The 14,660-nt window shown below is 41.0% G+C and overlaps 1 pseudogene; it reads left to right on the top strand.

Annotated features, from left to right (window-relative positions):
• The first annotated feature begins 13,707 nt into the window (after window positions 1–13,707).
• Window positions 13,708–14,010, top strand: LOC140508865 (ATP synthase subunit g, mitochondrial pseudogene; annotated as a pseudogene).
• Window positions 14,011–14,660: the final 650 nt, after the last annotated feature.

The raw sequence follows: 14,660 nt of genomic DNA, 5'->3' as shown, positions 1-14,660 counted from the left end.
GGCATCTCAAACTTAAAGGTAAGACTTAGAGAACATGAGATAGGACCAGAAGCTGGTGTTGCGGCTCTAGGACTACATTGTGAGATGAGAAGGAACAGATACTCATTCCACAATAACCAGAAGACTTTGTTTGTGGAAGGAAAACTGTCATTAAGAAAAGTGTATTCTTAGAAAGGTGTTTGGTTTTTTTTAACTCAAAAGTGTTTTTTGTGATTCCAAAAACACTTTGCATTTGTGATGCTTTTTTTCCCCTTTCAGAGGGTTCTGAGGGCACTTTGCAAGCACGGATTCAATAATTCCTGTGACTACCCTTTGGAAAGGAGGTAGGAAGTACACTCAAACCATTATTAGCTAGTGAGGGAAAATTAGTGAATGTCACATCTTTTTCAAGAAATTTTACTGAAGGACAACCATAGCCTAAGCAAAATTCTTTCACAATACCAGTAAACAAACTGTAACAAAGCCCCCATGGGAATGTTGCGGAGCCTTAAATAATATCATCTGACTGATTGCCCAGTTATGATTATTCCCACGGATGTAACTGCCCCCCTTTAATATAATATTGTTTCACCTAATGGCATGTTTAATTGGAATTAGGACTTCTTTATCCTAGAAATAGTTCTCTCTGCAGCTGATTCTCAGATCTGTGTATTGGGTCCTAATCTGTCTCCGATCTCCAGGTCCATATCACCAACTGCCTTGTGGATACCTCCAATTGGATGTCTCATAGGCTTCTGACACTTAACATATCCAACAGAGAATTCATCATTCAAACACTCCCTTCTTCCCAACTTTTACTTTCAAGGGTACCACTGTCCTCCCTGTCATACAGACTTGGGATTTGGATATCCTTGACTCATCATTTTCATTGAACCAACATCCACCCATGACATTTAAAAGGTTCTAGAGACATAGCTTCTGGGTAACTAATCATTTTAATAATAAGGCTAGCATGTTTATTCATAAAAAGAAGTCAGTGATAGTATCAAATGACAAAGACCCCCATGGTAGTGGGCTCGAAATTTATACACCCTTGGAAGAGAGGGTGTTCTTGAGGGTGGCAATCAACTCTGATTGTTTAACAATGAGAGAATGACCATTACAATGGGCTATGTAACAGTGTGGGTCTTAGGGGTTACATGATTTGGATCACCCAAATCTTGGTCAAAGAGACATTAATTTCCATATCACCTGTCTGACAAAAGGGAAAAATCCACATTTTCCTAGATCTGTCTGAGTAAACACAATGAGCAGGTATTCTCCCATTAGCCCAACCTTAGAATTTATTTTACTGTCTAATTAGATCTTGGCCTGAAGAAGTTCTTTCCTACAATTTCCCACACTAGTTAATTTCTGAATGAGGAAATAGAAAAGGAGGAAAACTTTGGTCCTGTTTCAATAATTAGTTATTAATACAGGAGAGAAGTAATCATTTCTCTCATAATTTAATGTCAAACCTTATAATTTCTACTTTCACAACATCTCTCATATATGTCCCCTTCTCTTCAATCACATTGATGCCACCATGGGACAAGTTCTCATCACTTTCCTGCCTGAAGCTATTATAATAGATGTCCAATAATTGGTTCCCCTTCCTCAACTCTCCCCACTCCAATCCATCCTCCTCTCCGCCACCAAAGTGATTTCACTAAATGGGGGTCTAGTCATGTCATCCTCTTATTTAATGAAATCTGGTGATTCCCTATGACCTCCAAGATCAAATAAAAATTCCCTGTTAAGCTTTTAAAGCCATTCACAGCTTGACCTTGCCCCTTCCTACCTTTCCAGTCTTTTTATACTTCATTACCCTCCATGTATTCTATGATCTAGTTATGTTGACCTCTTATTATAAAGATTGCATATGACACTCTCCTGAGTCTGTGCCTTTCCACTGGCTGTCTCCTATGTCTGAAATATTCTTCCTTTTCCCCTTTAACTCTTAGTTTCTCTGATGTCCTTTAAGACTGAATTCAAATGCCACGTTCTGCAGGAGGTGCATCTCCATCACCCAGAAACCACTTATTCGTTGAGACTTATGCTGTTCACATGTACCATCCAAACAAAATTCTGGTAGCAGTTGTTCCTATAGACCCTCCAGGTCATTCTCCTTCCTTCCTCAATGAGTTTGGCACATGGCTCACACTTTTTCTTTCCTCTCCAGCTTCTGCCCGTATACTAGAAGACTTCAGCGTATATCTTGACTTTTCCTCAAATGCCCTAATCACTCATTTCCTCAGCCTACTCTTCTCTCCCACCTCAGCCACACATAAAAATGATTATACCCGTGGTGTTGGTCACCTACAAAGGTACTACCTCCATGTTCAAGAATTCCAAAATGCCTTTATCAAACCATAACCTATTGAATTTTCACCTCTCCTAACTTCTTTTACTAAACTCAACTCTGTCTACATAATCACCTCCAATCTTTCTGACCCCTTGGTTCTTTTCTCTGATCATCTCCCCTGCATTAGTCAATCTCTCCTCTTCCCCCGATCTTGACCCTTTGGTGGACCAATTCCACTCTACACCACCCTCCTCTATTGAATCCCTTATGATAGCACTAATTATACCATCCAAGCTTCAACCTTAGACTAGTCCCACCATCTGTAGCTTTCACTCCTATATATGTACTGCTGAATGAAAGTAGAAAAAATCATGTGACCATTCTGAGTCCACTGCAAATTTATGTTACACAACCTCAACTGGACCCTCACTGCTGCTAGGTCCTACTAATACTACCCTTATCAATTCACTAAATCACTCTGCATGGCAGCTCTTCCAAACCTTTTTATCCCTCCTTAAATTTTCCATGGCTTCCCCTACTCTTACCCCAACAGTCTCAGCTAAGAACATTTTTGCAGAAAAAATTGAAACCACTCGCTATGAACTCCTTCTTCTCCTCTTTTTCTCATCTCCTCTCACTAAGTTGCCTTTTGGCACTTTCTCCTCTTTCATCCTTAAGTAAGGTGACTTATTTCTTACTAAAGCTAACCCTTACACTTGTTTGACCAATTCCATTCTAGCTTGTCTCCTCCAACAGATTGTCCCCTCTGTCATCCCTACTCTTTCACTTATTTTCAATTTGTCCCTGACTCCTGTGTCATTCCCTACTGCCTTCAGACATGTCTGTGTCTCCCCCATCCTGAAAAATCTTTACTTGTTTCTTCCCTCCCTGCTAACTGTCATCCTATATCTTTTCTGCCCTTTGGGGCTAAATTCCTTGAAAAGGTCATTTATAACAGGTGTCTCCACTTTCTCTCCTCTCACTTTCTTCTTATAATCTGGCTTCCAACCGTATCCCACTGAAACTGCTCTCTCTGAAGTTACTAATGGTCTCTTATTTGCCAAATCCAATGTCTTTTCTTAGTCCTTACTCTCTCTGATGTCTCTGTAACCCTGGATGCTGTGAATCACCCTCTCTTCCTTGGTATTCTCCTATTTCTGGGTTTTGGGGGACTGCACTCTCTCCTGGTTCTTTTCTCACCTCTGACTGCTCCTCTGTGTCCTTTGTTGGATACTCTTCCAGGTCATGCCCACTAATCTTGTATGTGCCCCTCAGGGTTCCATTCTAGGCCATCTTCTCCTCTCCCTCTATCCTATTTCACTTGGTGATCTCATCAGCTTCCATGGATTTAATTACTATCTTCATGCTGATGATTCTTGGATCTATCTCTTCTACTCTAACCTCTCTATTGACTTCCAATCTTACATCTCCAAATGCCTTTCAGACATCTTGAAACGGATATCTGATAGACATCTTAAACTCAACATCTCCAAAATAGAATTCATTATCTTCCCTCCTCCCCTCCCCCTGCCCTTTCCCTATTATTATAGCCTGGACTATTAAAATAACTTTCTGGTAGGTCTGCCTTCTTTGTCTTTCCCCCCACTCCAATCCATCCTCCATTCAGTCACTAAAGTGATTTTCCTAAAATGTAAGTCTGATCATGTCACCCATCCCACTTACTCAACAAACTCCTGTGGGTCCCCATTGCCTCCAGAAGCAAATACAAAATGCTCTGTTTGGTATTCAAAAATCTTTCATAACCCAGCCCTCTACTACCTTTCCAATCTCCTTACAACTTTTCTTCAATATAGTGACACTGGCTTCCTGTCTCTTCTACAAACAAGACACTCCATCTCTGGGCTTAGGGCATTTTCACTGGCTGTCCCCCATGCTGAGAATGCTGTCCCTCCTCCTTTCTACCTACTGGCTTCCCTGAATTGTTTCAGGTTCCAATGAAAATCCCACCTTTTATAGGAAGTCTTTCCCAACTCCTCTTAATTCTAGTGCTTTCCCTCTGTTGATTATTTCCAATTTATCCTGTAGAGAGTTTGTTTGTGTGTATATATATGTATATATATTTACATGTTGTCTCTCCCATTAGACTATGAGATCCTCATGGCCTTTCTTTGTGTCTCTAGCATATAGTACGGTGCCTGGCACATAATAGGTACTTAATAAATGCTTATTAAGCATTAAAACTGACTGACTGATTGACCACCTGTCTGAGCCTTCCTCATCTGAAGAATGATAGATTTGGATTATAGGAATTTCAAAATTCCTTCTTGCTCTAAAGTCCTATGATTGTACTGAAATGTATTGAGTTGTGCAGGGTTTACTTGGATAATTAAAGACTTTTGAGTTTCTGTGTCTTCTTTTTATAGGATTTCCATCTTCTCCCTTACTGTGTGTCTCTTCCTTGCTTGTCACCAGCCCCACTTTCTTCTAATTCATTACCTTTACGATGAACAGAGAAATCAGAAAACCTGACTGGTGAGAATTATGCCTAAAGCAGGGATGGGGAACCTGTGGCCTCTAGACCCCATGTAGCCTTCTAGGTCCTTGAGTATGGCCTTTGACTGAGTCCAAGTTTTACAGAACAAATCCTTTTATTAAGGAAATTTGTTCTGTGAAGTTTGGATTCAGTCAAAGGGCCACGCTTGAGGACCTAGAGGGCCACATGTGACCTCAAGGCTGAAGGTTCCCCACCCCTGGCCTAAAGGAAGAATAAATAGGCAAAGTGAAGATAGCTAAGAGATAGGATCAAGGGGCTTGGTCACATCAGTAGTGGTTGCCCAGAAATCTCTGCTTATTTCTGGGTCCTCAGTTGTATTTCAGGGAGGTGAGGTTGCCAGATAAGTGACTTCTAGATGGATGAAGTGTTACTGTGGGAATAATAATAATTAATGATGTTTTGGGCAGCCTGACTCTCTAATTCAGCCTTCATCTGGGCAGTGTCTGCATTAGTTTATCTCTTTAATCAGAGGAGGTAAAAAAAAAACTTTACAGATCAGATCTCATTCTGATCATATTTTCCTGAGTGTTGGGGAAAGGGAAGGAAAGAATAAGAGTCTATCATTCTGAAAAAGAAAAGAAAAGAATACCCATCACTCCAGCCCCCCTGGCTCTGAACGCTCTTGTCCTTCTGCTTTAAAGAAACCGAAATTATTTTGCTTTTATTCTATCAGTTTGAGAAGGTACAAAAGGGCTAGTGGAAAAAGCAATAGATTTGGCCTTGGACTCCTGCCTCTGTGTGTGTGTGTGTGTGTGTGTGTGTGTGTGTGTGTGTGTGTGTGTGTGTGTGTGTGACAGAGACAGAGGGAGAGAGAGAAAAGAGAGAGACAGAGAGACAGAGAGAGAGAGAGAGAGAGAGTGTGTGTGTATGTGACAGAGATAGGAGAAAGAGAGAGAGAGAGAGAGTGTGTGTGTATGTGTGTGTGTGTGTGTGTGTGTGTCTGACAGAGACAGGGGAGAGAGAGAGAGAGAGAGAGAGAGAGAGAGAGAGAGAGAGAGAGAGAGAGAGAGAGAGAAGGGCAGTGGGAGATCTTTGACATTTTTTCAGCTGGAGTTTCTGCAGAAGGTCGTAAGCTATCACCTGAAGAAGTTTCATGCTGAGACTCATGGACCGAAGGTTATGGACCCATCCTGTGGCCTATGACCTTCTTGCCCGATATATTCTTTCCAGTTCATTATAACAGTTAAATAAATGTAAGGCTGCATTTTTTTTCTCACTCTCAAGGTTTGGAAAAGTTTATGCTCAATAGACACCATTGAAGAAAATACCCCATTCCATGCAAAACCACCTAATCCAAGGAGAAACACGCTATTGTGTGTTTAATTAGTGTAATTTCTCCATCTAAAATATATTGAAAGAGAAGGGCTGCAGCTATTGAATTCTCAGCCCCAGTTCTTGCCACTAATCAATCCAAGGCAAGAAATTGTGCCTGTTGTTTGGCCCTTGCTAAGAGCATCCTGTTTCTTTGCTTGGAAATGGGGGATAAATGGTATTTCACCTCCTGGTGTCAATATGATGCTGCTCTGCACACACCAACAAAATGCTCAGCTTCTGATTAATCAACTTGAGATACTCTGAGCAGAGTCATATGGCTTCTGTTTCCTAAGAAATGCAGAGATTAAAATCCCTGCAGATAGACACTCTGTGGGCAGTCTTAAGGCAGAAGTTTAGACTTGGCATTGGCTTCCCCCATGCCTGGAATGTACCTCCACTTTACTTCTACTTCTTGGATTCCCTAGTTTCATTCAGAATTCTACTGATTTCTCCCCAATTGCTAGTGTATCAAGTCCCTCAATTTACCTTACATTTACATATATATGTATTTATACACATACATACACATATATACACACACATACATTTATACACACACACACATATGTGCAGGTGTGACTATTTCCTCTCTCTCTGGACTGGCTCACTCCTTCAACCTGCCTTTGCACCAGCAGGTCTGGGATTTCCAGACATGGATCGTCACTATTTAGCTAAAATTCTCTCATGATCCTAGAGCTAATGGTGTGTGTGTATGAGTGTGTGTGTGTGTGTGTGTGTATGAGGGAGGGGAATATACTCCGACTGTTTGTAACTGTAGCTCGCTGAGTTACTAGTAATGTGATTCCCATTTACATAAAATCAGCCACCATGACACCATCATCTCATAAATAGAAAACATTTACTTAATGGTAAGGCAAAAAACACAAATGATTGTTACATCAGTTTCTTGATAGACAAAACAATTGTCAATATATCACAGTCCATACAACAACCTAGATCACACTCTCTCACCAATAAGCAGTGTCAATGGGAAAAAGAGGACACACAGAGAAATGTATCATGGAGACATATGAATGAGGGAAACCCATGTACACAGGGCAGCTCCCACCTCTGGTCTGAAAGCCTTGAGGTCCTTGATACCTTCCACACAAAACCACATCACTGCTACCTGCTTCCCATCTGGTCCTTACCATTTTCTTGCCATTCTGCTCTTGAACTGGTCAATCAGCAGCAAGCTCTTTTAGCTCACAATAGCCTTCAAAAAAGTGTTAAGAAAGTGTCATACTATAATGACAAATAGTTCCTTTTAAGCCAGAGAACTGCAAAGCTCCTCAGACTGGCAGTATGGTACAGACCAGCCCAGCCAGCTCTTCACTCAGCAGGACACTGCACTGTCTAATCAACTCCCAGCTTCTGCTTCTAGCAAAGCAGATACAAAGCTTGTCTTTCCCTTTCTACTTTTATGTCTCTAACCAGAGGCAACAGAAAGCAATGGCATCTTGCCATTCACGTTGCTTAAACCAGAGGTGTCAAACTCACAGTCTGCAAAATTCCCGAGCCTAGATTAAAATGCAATTTGATATTGGAGAAGATGTGGGAAAATTGGAACATTAATGCATTGTTGGTGGAGTTGTGAACTGATCCAACCATTCTGGAGGGCAATTTGGGCATATTTTTTGACCTAGCAATACCACTTCTAGGTCTGTATTCCAAAGAGAGCATACAAGTAGGAAAAGGAACTACATGTACAAAATTATTTATAAAGTAGCTCTTTTTATGGTGGTAAAGAATTGGAAATTGAGGGGATGCCCATCAGTTGGGGAATGACTGAGCAAGCTGTGATATATCAATGTAATGGAATTCTATTGTGCTATAAGAAATGATGAGCAGGCAGATTTCAGAAAAACCTGGAAAGATTTGAATGAACCGATGCTGAGGAAAGTGAGCAGAACAAGGAGAAGATTGTATAGAGTAACAGCCACAACGTGCAGTGACTGACTTGATAGACTTATCTCTTCTTAGTGCTACAAGGATCCAAGACAACTCTAAAGGACTCGTGATGGAAAATGCTGTCCACATACAGAAAAAAAAAACCCTCTTAAGTCTGAATGCATTTTGAAGGATATTATTTGTTCTGTGTCTCTTTTTCTTCTTCTTTTTTCTGTTTGTTTCTTTTTTTGTATGTGTGGTTTCTCCCATTGATTCTAATTCTTCTTTGCAACATGACTAATATGAAAATAGGTTCAATATAAATGTATGTGTAGAGCCTACATCAAATTACATGCCACCTTGGGGTGGGGGGAGGGGAGAGATGGGGAGAAAATTTGGAACTCAAAATCTCATGGAAGTGAATGTTAAAAACTAAAACGAAATCAATAAATTTAAAAAATAAATGTCATTTGAAAACAAATAAAATATGATACAACACAGATACTGTTAATTTGTGGTTTTCTAAGTCAACATGCAATTAGTGTGCATCAGTTTCACACCACTATCTTAAACCATGATTACATTCTGACACAGAGTTCAACTATCCTCTAATCAGAAGCCTCCCTCTCAAGTTCAGGTACAGAAGCCTTCCTGTCCGCTGACTGTCCTGAAGGTGGTTTTCACTCACCTCCTACTGGGCTCTTAAATCTCCTGATGGGTTCTTCATTTCTTCTAGTGGCTCAAATCAAAGCCTCCTTATTCGTATCTTTCCCTTATTAGGTAAAATCAATGAAATGTACCTTTCTGTCAGCTATGAAGCCAACACATCCTCTAAACAGTTATGTGATTTACTGTTCTGTCAGTTTTAAACTCTCAAGATCTAAAAGCAGTCTCATGCAGATGAATTGAGGGATCGCAAACATTCCTTTGCCCCTCTCTCAAAAGTCTTCTAAGTCCATTCACCTGAGGGGCAATTCTCTATCTAATTTACAAGTTGATTCCATCCTTTTTCTTTACACCAAATTTCATTTTCCTTCTCTTTCAGGAACCAAACTGCGCGCATACAATAGGGGCATTCATATACATACATACACACATACACACATGCGTGTTGTATATGCTTGCTTGAGAACATTCTATGTACTCAGAAGGTAAAACTCCATGAGAGCAGATATTGTTTCATTTTTGTCTTTGTATCGCTCTTATATTTTAAGTCAGGGAGAGAAAGTGATTCCAGAAATTGGCTTTCATTCTCCTCTATGTGAAAGGCAGCCTGGAAAAAGGTTAGGTAGGAGACATTTTCTAAAGAAAACACTAAAAACAAACCTTAGCTTCTAGAAAGCTCATTTAAAAGCAACTTTTTCAAACCTCAGTTGGTAAATGTTCGTAGCAGTAACTCCTTCTGGGGGGAGCCATCCACTGTTCAGCAAGATCCTTGGGCAGAAGGATTTGTATCCTCAAGGGAATTTTAACATTTGACCTCTCCTTCATTCTAGTGAGGTGTTGTCCATCTTGGAATGTCCACTTTTTTCTACTTCCGCATCTCTCACCCTCTTTTGCTCCTACCAAAAAGTCTTCCTGTAACCCAGTAGCTTCTGCACCTGTTTAACTTAATGTGAGTCCTCTCTTTTGTGTGAGAGATACCTCAGGACAGCAAATAGCTGCTTCTGGAGCCAGGAAGACCTGGGTTCTAGTCTCATCTCTGCCACCTATTGTCTGAGTGAATTTGGGCATGTTACTTAACCTCTCAGTGCCTCAGTCTTTAGGATTACAAATTGTAGACCATTCTCCACTAATGGTAGTTCTCTATACTCTTGAAATCAAAGGTCCACTCCCTACCCCCAATCCATTTTTCCTTGGAGCCTCTACCAGCATGTGCTGGTAATTTTTTCAGAAAAAGTCACACTTTTGCTAATCATCTAGTCCATTCATTATCCTTTTCAGCACAAGATTTACACTTTTTTCCCATTATTTTTCTTCCGGTTGTTTATGTTGTCTGGGGATGCAAATAGCTAGGGAAGGAGTGTATGGATAATGTGGGAAGAAGACTCAGTCGGATTCCTTGAGAAGCTACTTGGCCCAATTTTCATAGACCAATTGATCACTGGAGTTACTAATCCTAAGGCTTGGCATGGGCACTCTGACTTCAATGTAGATGCTTCCTTTTTTCCTCCACTTCTCCATCTGATTACAATAGAGGATTGTTCTTCTGGGTAAACCATTCTAAACCAACCATGATGTCATTCGGTCTTGACTATTCTGTTAATAACGCAACCAACATGTCACAAGTCAGCATATCTAGACCAGTCACACCACTCCCAAGTGAGACGCCTGCAGAATGAAGCCAGATGTGCACAGCTTGGCGATAACATCACAGAAACCTATCTGGATCCTGTTGGCTGGGATACCAGGATTAATGTAAAGAGTGGGTGATGCTTGGTGATTCTGCCTATTAGGCAGATGTCTCAACACTGTGGGAATGGTGAACCAAGATTGCCAATACTGGTTAGACAGGATTGATGATAAAATTCAAGGTGGCTTGCAAAAGACCAAGTGGACAAGCTACCAATAAAACTGTATAGCATTTCACCTGGGTCCTTGTTGGTAGCAATCAGTGGGTGGTACAGTGGTGAAGCAGCCAAAATAAATACTTTTTCTAATATAAGATTAATAGTATGTCTAAGAATACATAAAGGAAGCTAGAAAAAGAACTGAGTCTTGAATGGATAATAAAAGCAGTATGGATCTGTGAAAAGAAGGCAAGCTTTGGAATTTGAGGGTATATTTACCTTGTGCAAAAATAAGGGTTTGGACCAGATCTCCCCTAAGGTTCTTTCCAAATCTAAATCTATTATCCTATCATAGCTTTTCCTTTGAAGTATAGGAAAGGAAATGGAAAGAGAATTAGTAAGCACTTATTAAATCTTTGTGTATGAGGAGAATAACTTGGTAGTTGTGTACAAGGTAGAGAAATTTGAGGCAAGGAGACCAATGCAGATGCTCTTTCAAAATGTCCAGACAATAGGTGATGAGGGTGTTAGAATTATGAATGAAGAGGAGGGAATGAATGCGACAGATATGGAGGTAGAAATGACCAGGTGTAGCAATCCTCTTGTTAGCACTATACCCTTTACTTGCTACTGATCCAGCTTTTGAAGTAGTTATTAGTGTCTAATACCTAAATAGCTGCAGACTGGTGGGGAGGTAATATGTTTCCAGGCCTCAGTTTTACTTGTGAATATGTAGAAAGACCTAAGGGACCAACTGATATATTTCTAGCCATTCTTTGTAGAGAGAGTTGCATTCCAAAGAGGAAATTTGTGTCAAGGGAGAACTATAGTCCTTGGGAGTCATTTAGAAAGTGTAGTTTGCCCTTAGGGTGTCAAGCTTTAGCTACTCTCTGCTTTAGGCCTCACATGTGGCATCATGCTGTTTCCTGTGTAGTCAAGGATCAGAGGCTGGTTGGGTGCCAGTCCTTGACAGTGAGCTGTGAAAACCAATGGAGAAAAGCATGCTCTTGCTTTGACTCCTTTATTTGCTGGACATCACCAGATCATTAGCATGGATGGTTCACAGAGTCCAATGCTGGTGTTCAGGACATGGTACACTGGCATATTAGAGAGCTTCTTCACCAATGAGGAAAGCTTTTGCCCATGGGAATGATGCAACTAGAGCATTTTCCCCAAAGTGTTTGTGAAGGAGGTTGGGATTTGTGGATGAATGACTCTCTGTAAATACCCAGTGTTCCGCTTGTCATCTTATGTCATGGCTAGACACTCCTGCTGTGTGTACTTGCTGTCCCTTTTCCTTTGCTCCTTGGTTGTGTCAGGAGCTTGGAGGAACTTTTGACTCATCCCTGCCAATGACTCTTGGCCGTCCTGCTGCTGAAAACCCCAGTCCCCAGGAGAAGAGTCAAGTATAACATAGACAGGTGCTGCCAATCACACTGGTGCTTAATGACCAATTCAAACCTGATTTTGTGACTGGCATGATTGTGCCCCCAACACTCGATACCCAGGAGTCGTGCAGCATTGGGATATCATCTTGCTTTGCTTTTCTGAAGCCGATGGATGCCCTCTGTTTGAACTGTCTACTAACGGCCATAAAGCTTAGCAGCTGTGTGACATATCAGATACTGGAGGCCCTTTGGACTTAACTTAAGTCTGGTGTCTTGGGATTGCAATTTCAGCCTTGAAGAGTTTAAGTCATGAGACCACATTTGCTGGAAAACTTAAACTGTTAAGCTCCCTGGGAGTGTTGTTGTCTGGAGACCCTGCATGCAGCAGAACTCAGCTAATTGATTTTTTTCTTTGAAATGAGGAAATGGATTGTCAATATATCTGTAATTCTCCCCCCTCTACCTCTCACAACTAGAACCACTAGTACAAAAATCTAAATTAAGAGCCAGATGTTTTTGACTTGTTCTCACTCAAGTTATTCCACACAAGTAAGGACTATAGGGTAAGTTGGAAGCAAGACTGAGTACAGAGCATATCACTCAGCTGCTTGCACTATGGATAGGGACTGGAACTGTGATTTCATTGCTAGAAGGATGAGGAAACGTCTGCTGCCAATGCAGGTCAGCATCTTCTCTGCAATATATGGTCTTTGGCTGTTGTTTAGAACTCTGAAAGGCTAAGTAACGTACCTTGGGTCACTCAGTCAATATGGATCAGGGGCAGGACTTAAGCTCAGGTCTTTATACTTCTGCAGTCAGCTCTATTCCATTTGCAATCACATCTCTCCTATTAGTATTACCTGCGCTAATATAATATACCCAAGAAGCAGAATTCTCATCACCTTCAATGGAGGGAAGTAAACCTGGAAATTGCCAGAATTGACGTAGGTCTATTACATCCTGGTCTTCTTGTGCCTTGGTTTTCTCCTATACATCTTTGCGTTATTTATGATACTAAAACTGGAAGAAGCCCCAGGCTAGCTTAAATTAAATATTTTTAAAGTGCAAAACGCAACTTTAGGTTCTGGGGAGGAAGAACTAGAAAATTCTATAGTTGTTGCTTTCATGGAGTTCACCGTCTAATAAGGAGGATGTGACTTCTACTTTAAAGAGCATGAAAGAGGTCATAGACTCAAAGGACTACGGTTTTAAAGCTGCAAGGGACCTGAGAGGTCGTTGAGTCCAATCCCCTCATTTTACAGATGAAAAAAAAAATGAGGCAGTTGTGACTTGATCAGGGTAACACAGTTAGTGAGTGGTTGAGGCAGAATTTGAACTATGGACTTTCTAAGTCCAAGTAGAATTTATTAAAAATAAATGGAGGGGCAGGTAAGTCTGGATAGAGCACTGGCCCTGGAGTCAGGAGGACCTGAGTTTAAATCTGGCCTCAGATACTGTGAGATCTAGGGTGAGTCACTTAACTCTGATTGCCTCTCAAGGGGGGAAAAAGGTAAGTGGGTGATCCTAAAAAGGTGATTTAAAAAAAACCCACTAGAGAGGAGGTCAAGATTGCTTTTGTGTGGAGAGATAAATAAAGGCTTCATGAAAATGGAGGCACTTGAGTTTGGTCTTGAAGGAAGAAAAGCATTTCAACAGATGGAGATATGAGATAGGAATGTATTTCAGGCTTGGGTGGGTGGGTGAGAGATGAAATTGGGGCCAAGGTGGAGGAAAAGATCAGAAAATAGTAGTTCTGGAGTGAGGGACAGCCTGGACCAGCTGTGTGCTCCTCCGCTTGCTCCTGCCATGGCACAGCTGATCTGCAACAACATTGAGAAGGCTCTCAATGGTCCTGCTAAACATTGCTGTAACTTATTCAAAGCCTCGATTGGTCACATTTTGGCAATATGCCAAGGGTGAGCTGGTTCCTCCAAGTCCTACTGAGATCCTCTGAGTCATTGAGAGCCTGAAAAGAATAACTCATCAGCTCGAACTGGTAGCTTCATCAAGGAAGCTCTGTTAAATACTTTGGTGATGGCTAAGGTATGCATGTGGTTTTATGTTGGCAAGATCATAGGCAAGGGTAGCATCACTGGATATAATGTTTGAAGACTAACTCTTACCATTTCAGTGTTTGATTTGTCCTTTGTGTGTTCTTGGAACATGTATGCCTAGAATTCTAAATAAAAGAAGGGAAATAATGTGGAAAAAAAAAAAAGAAAATAGTAGTTCTGTTTATCTGGAAGGTAGGGGACATGAAAAGGAATTGAGACCAGAAAGTTCACTTGGAGGCAGATTGTGAAAAGTCTTAATGCTAACAAATTTCCTAGAGGTGATAGGGAGCCTTTGAAGGTTCTTGAGCAGTGAGGAGAGTGACTAGACCAGGCCTTTGCAATATCACTTCACATGATGAGATGGTCTTAAAGATGGTCTTTAGACCTGAAAATAAAGCTACTAGCATGGCTTGTTCTCTCTTGGGTCCACCAAATGCACCTTCTAGATGTATTTAACATGATTTAAGTATTTACTACCAGAGAAAGTGATTGTCAGTCCATAAAGCAATTGAATGAGACATCAGGACATATAGAAGACCTGTGTTTGGGAATTTGAGGTAAGTGAAACCAGACCATCAACTTCTCTGGTCCCTCTTTCTTCTGTTAGTCCCTAAATTCAAACTGAATCTTGAGGAGTTTAGCTTCTGGAGGTTGTGTGTGTGTGTGTGTGTGTGTGTGTGTGTGTGTGTGTGTGCATGTGTGAAA

Source organism: Notamacropus eugenii, chromosome 5 (genome assembly GCF_028372415.1).
Source record: "Notamacropus eugenii isolate mMacEug1 chromosome 5, mMacEug1.pri_v2, whole genome shotgun sequence".
Lineage (NCBI taxonomy): Eukaryota > Metazoa > Chordata > Mammalia > Diprotodontia > Macropodidae > Notamacropus > Notamacropus eugenii.
The sequence above is the reverse complement of the archived record's forward strand: the minus strand, read 5'-3'. Positions and strand labels throughout refer to the sequence as shown.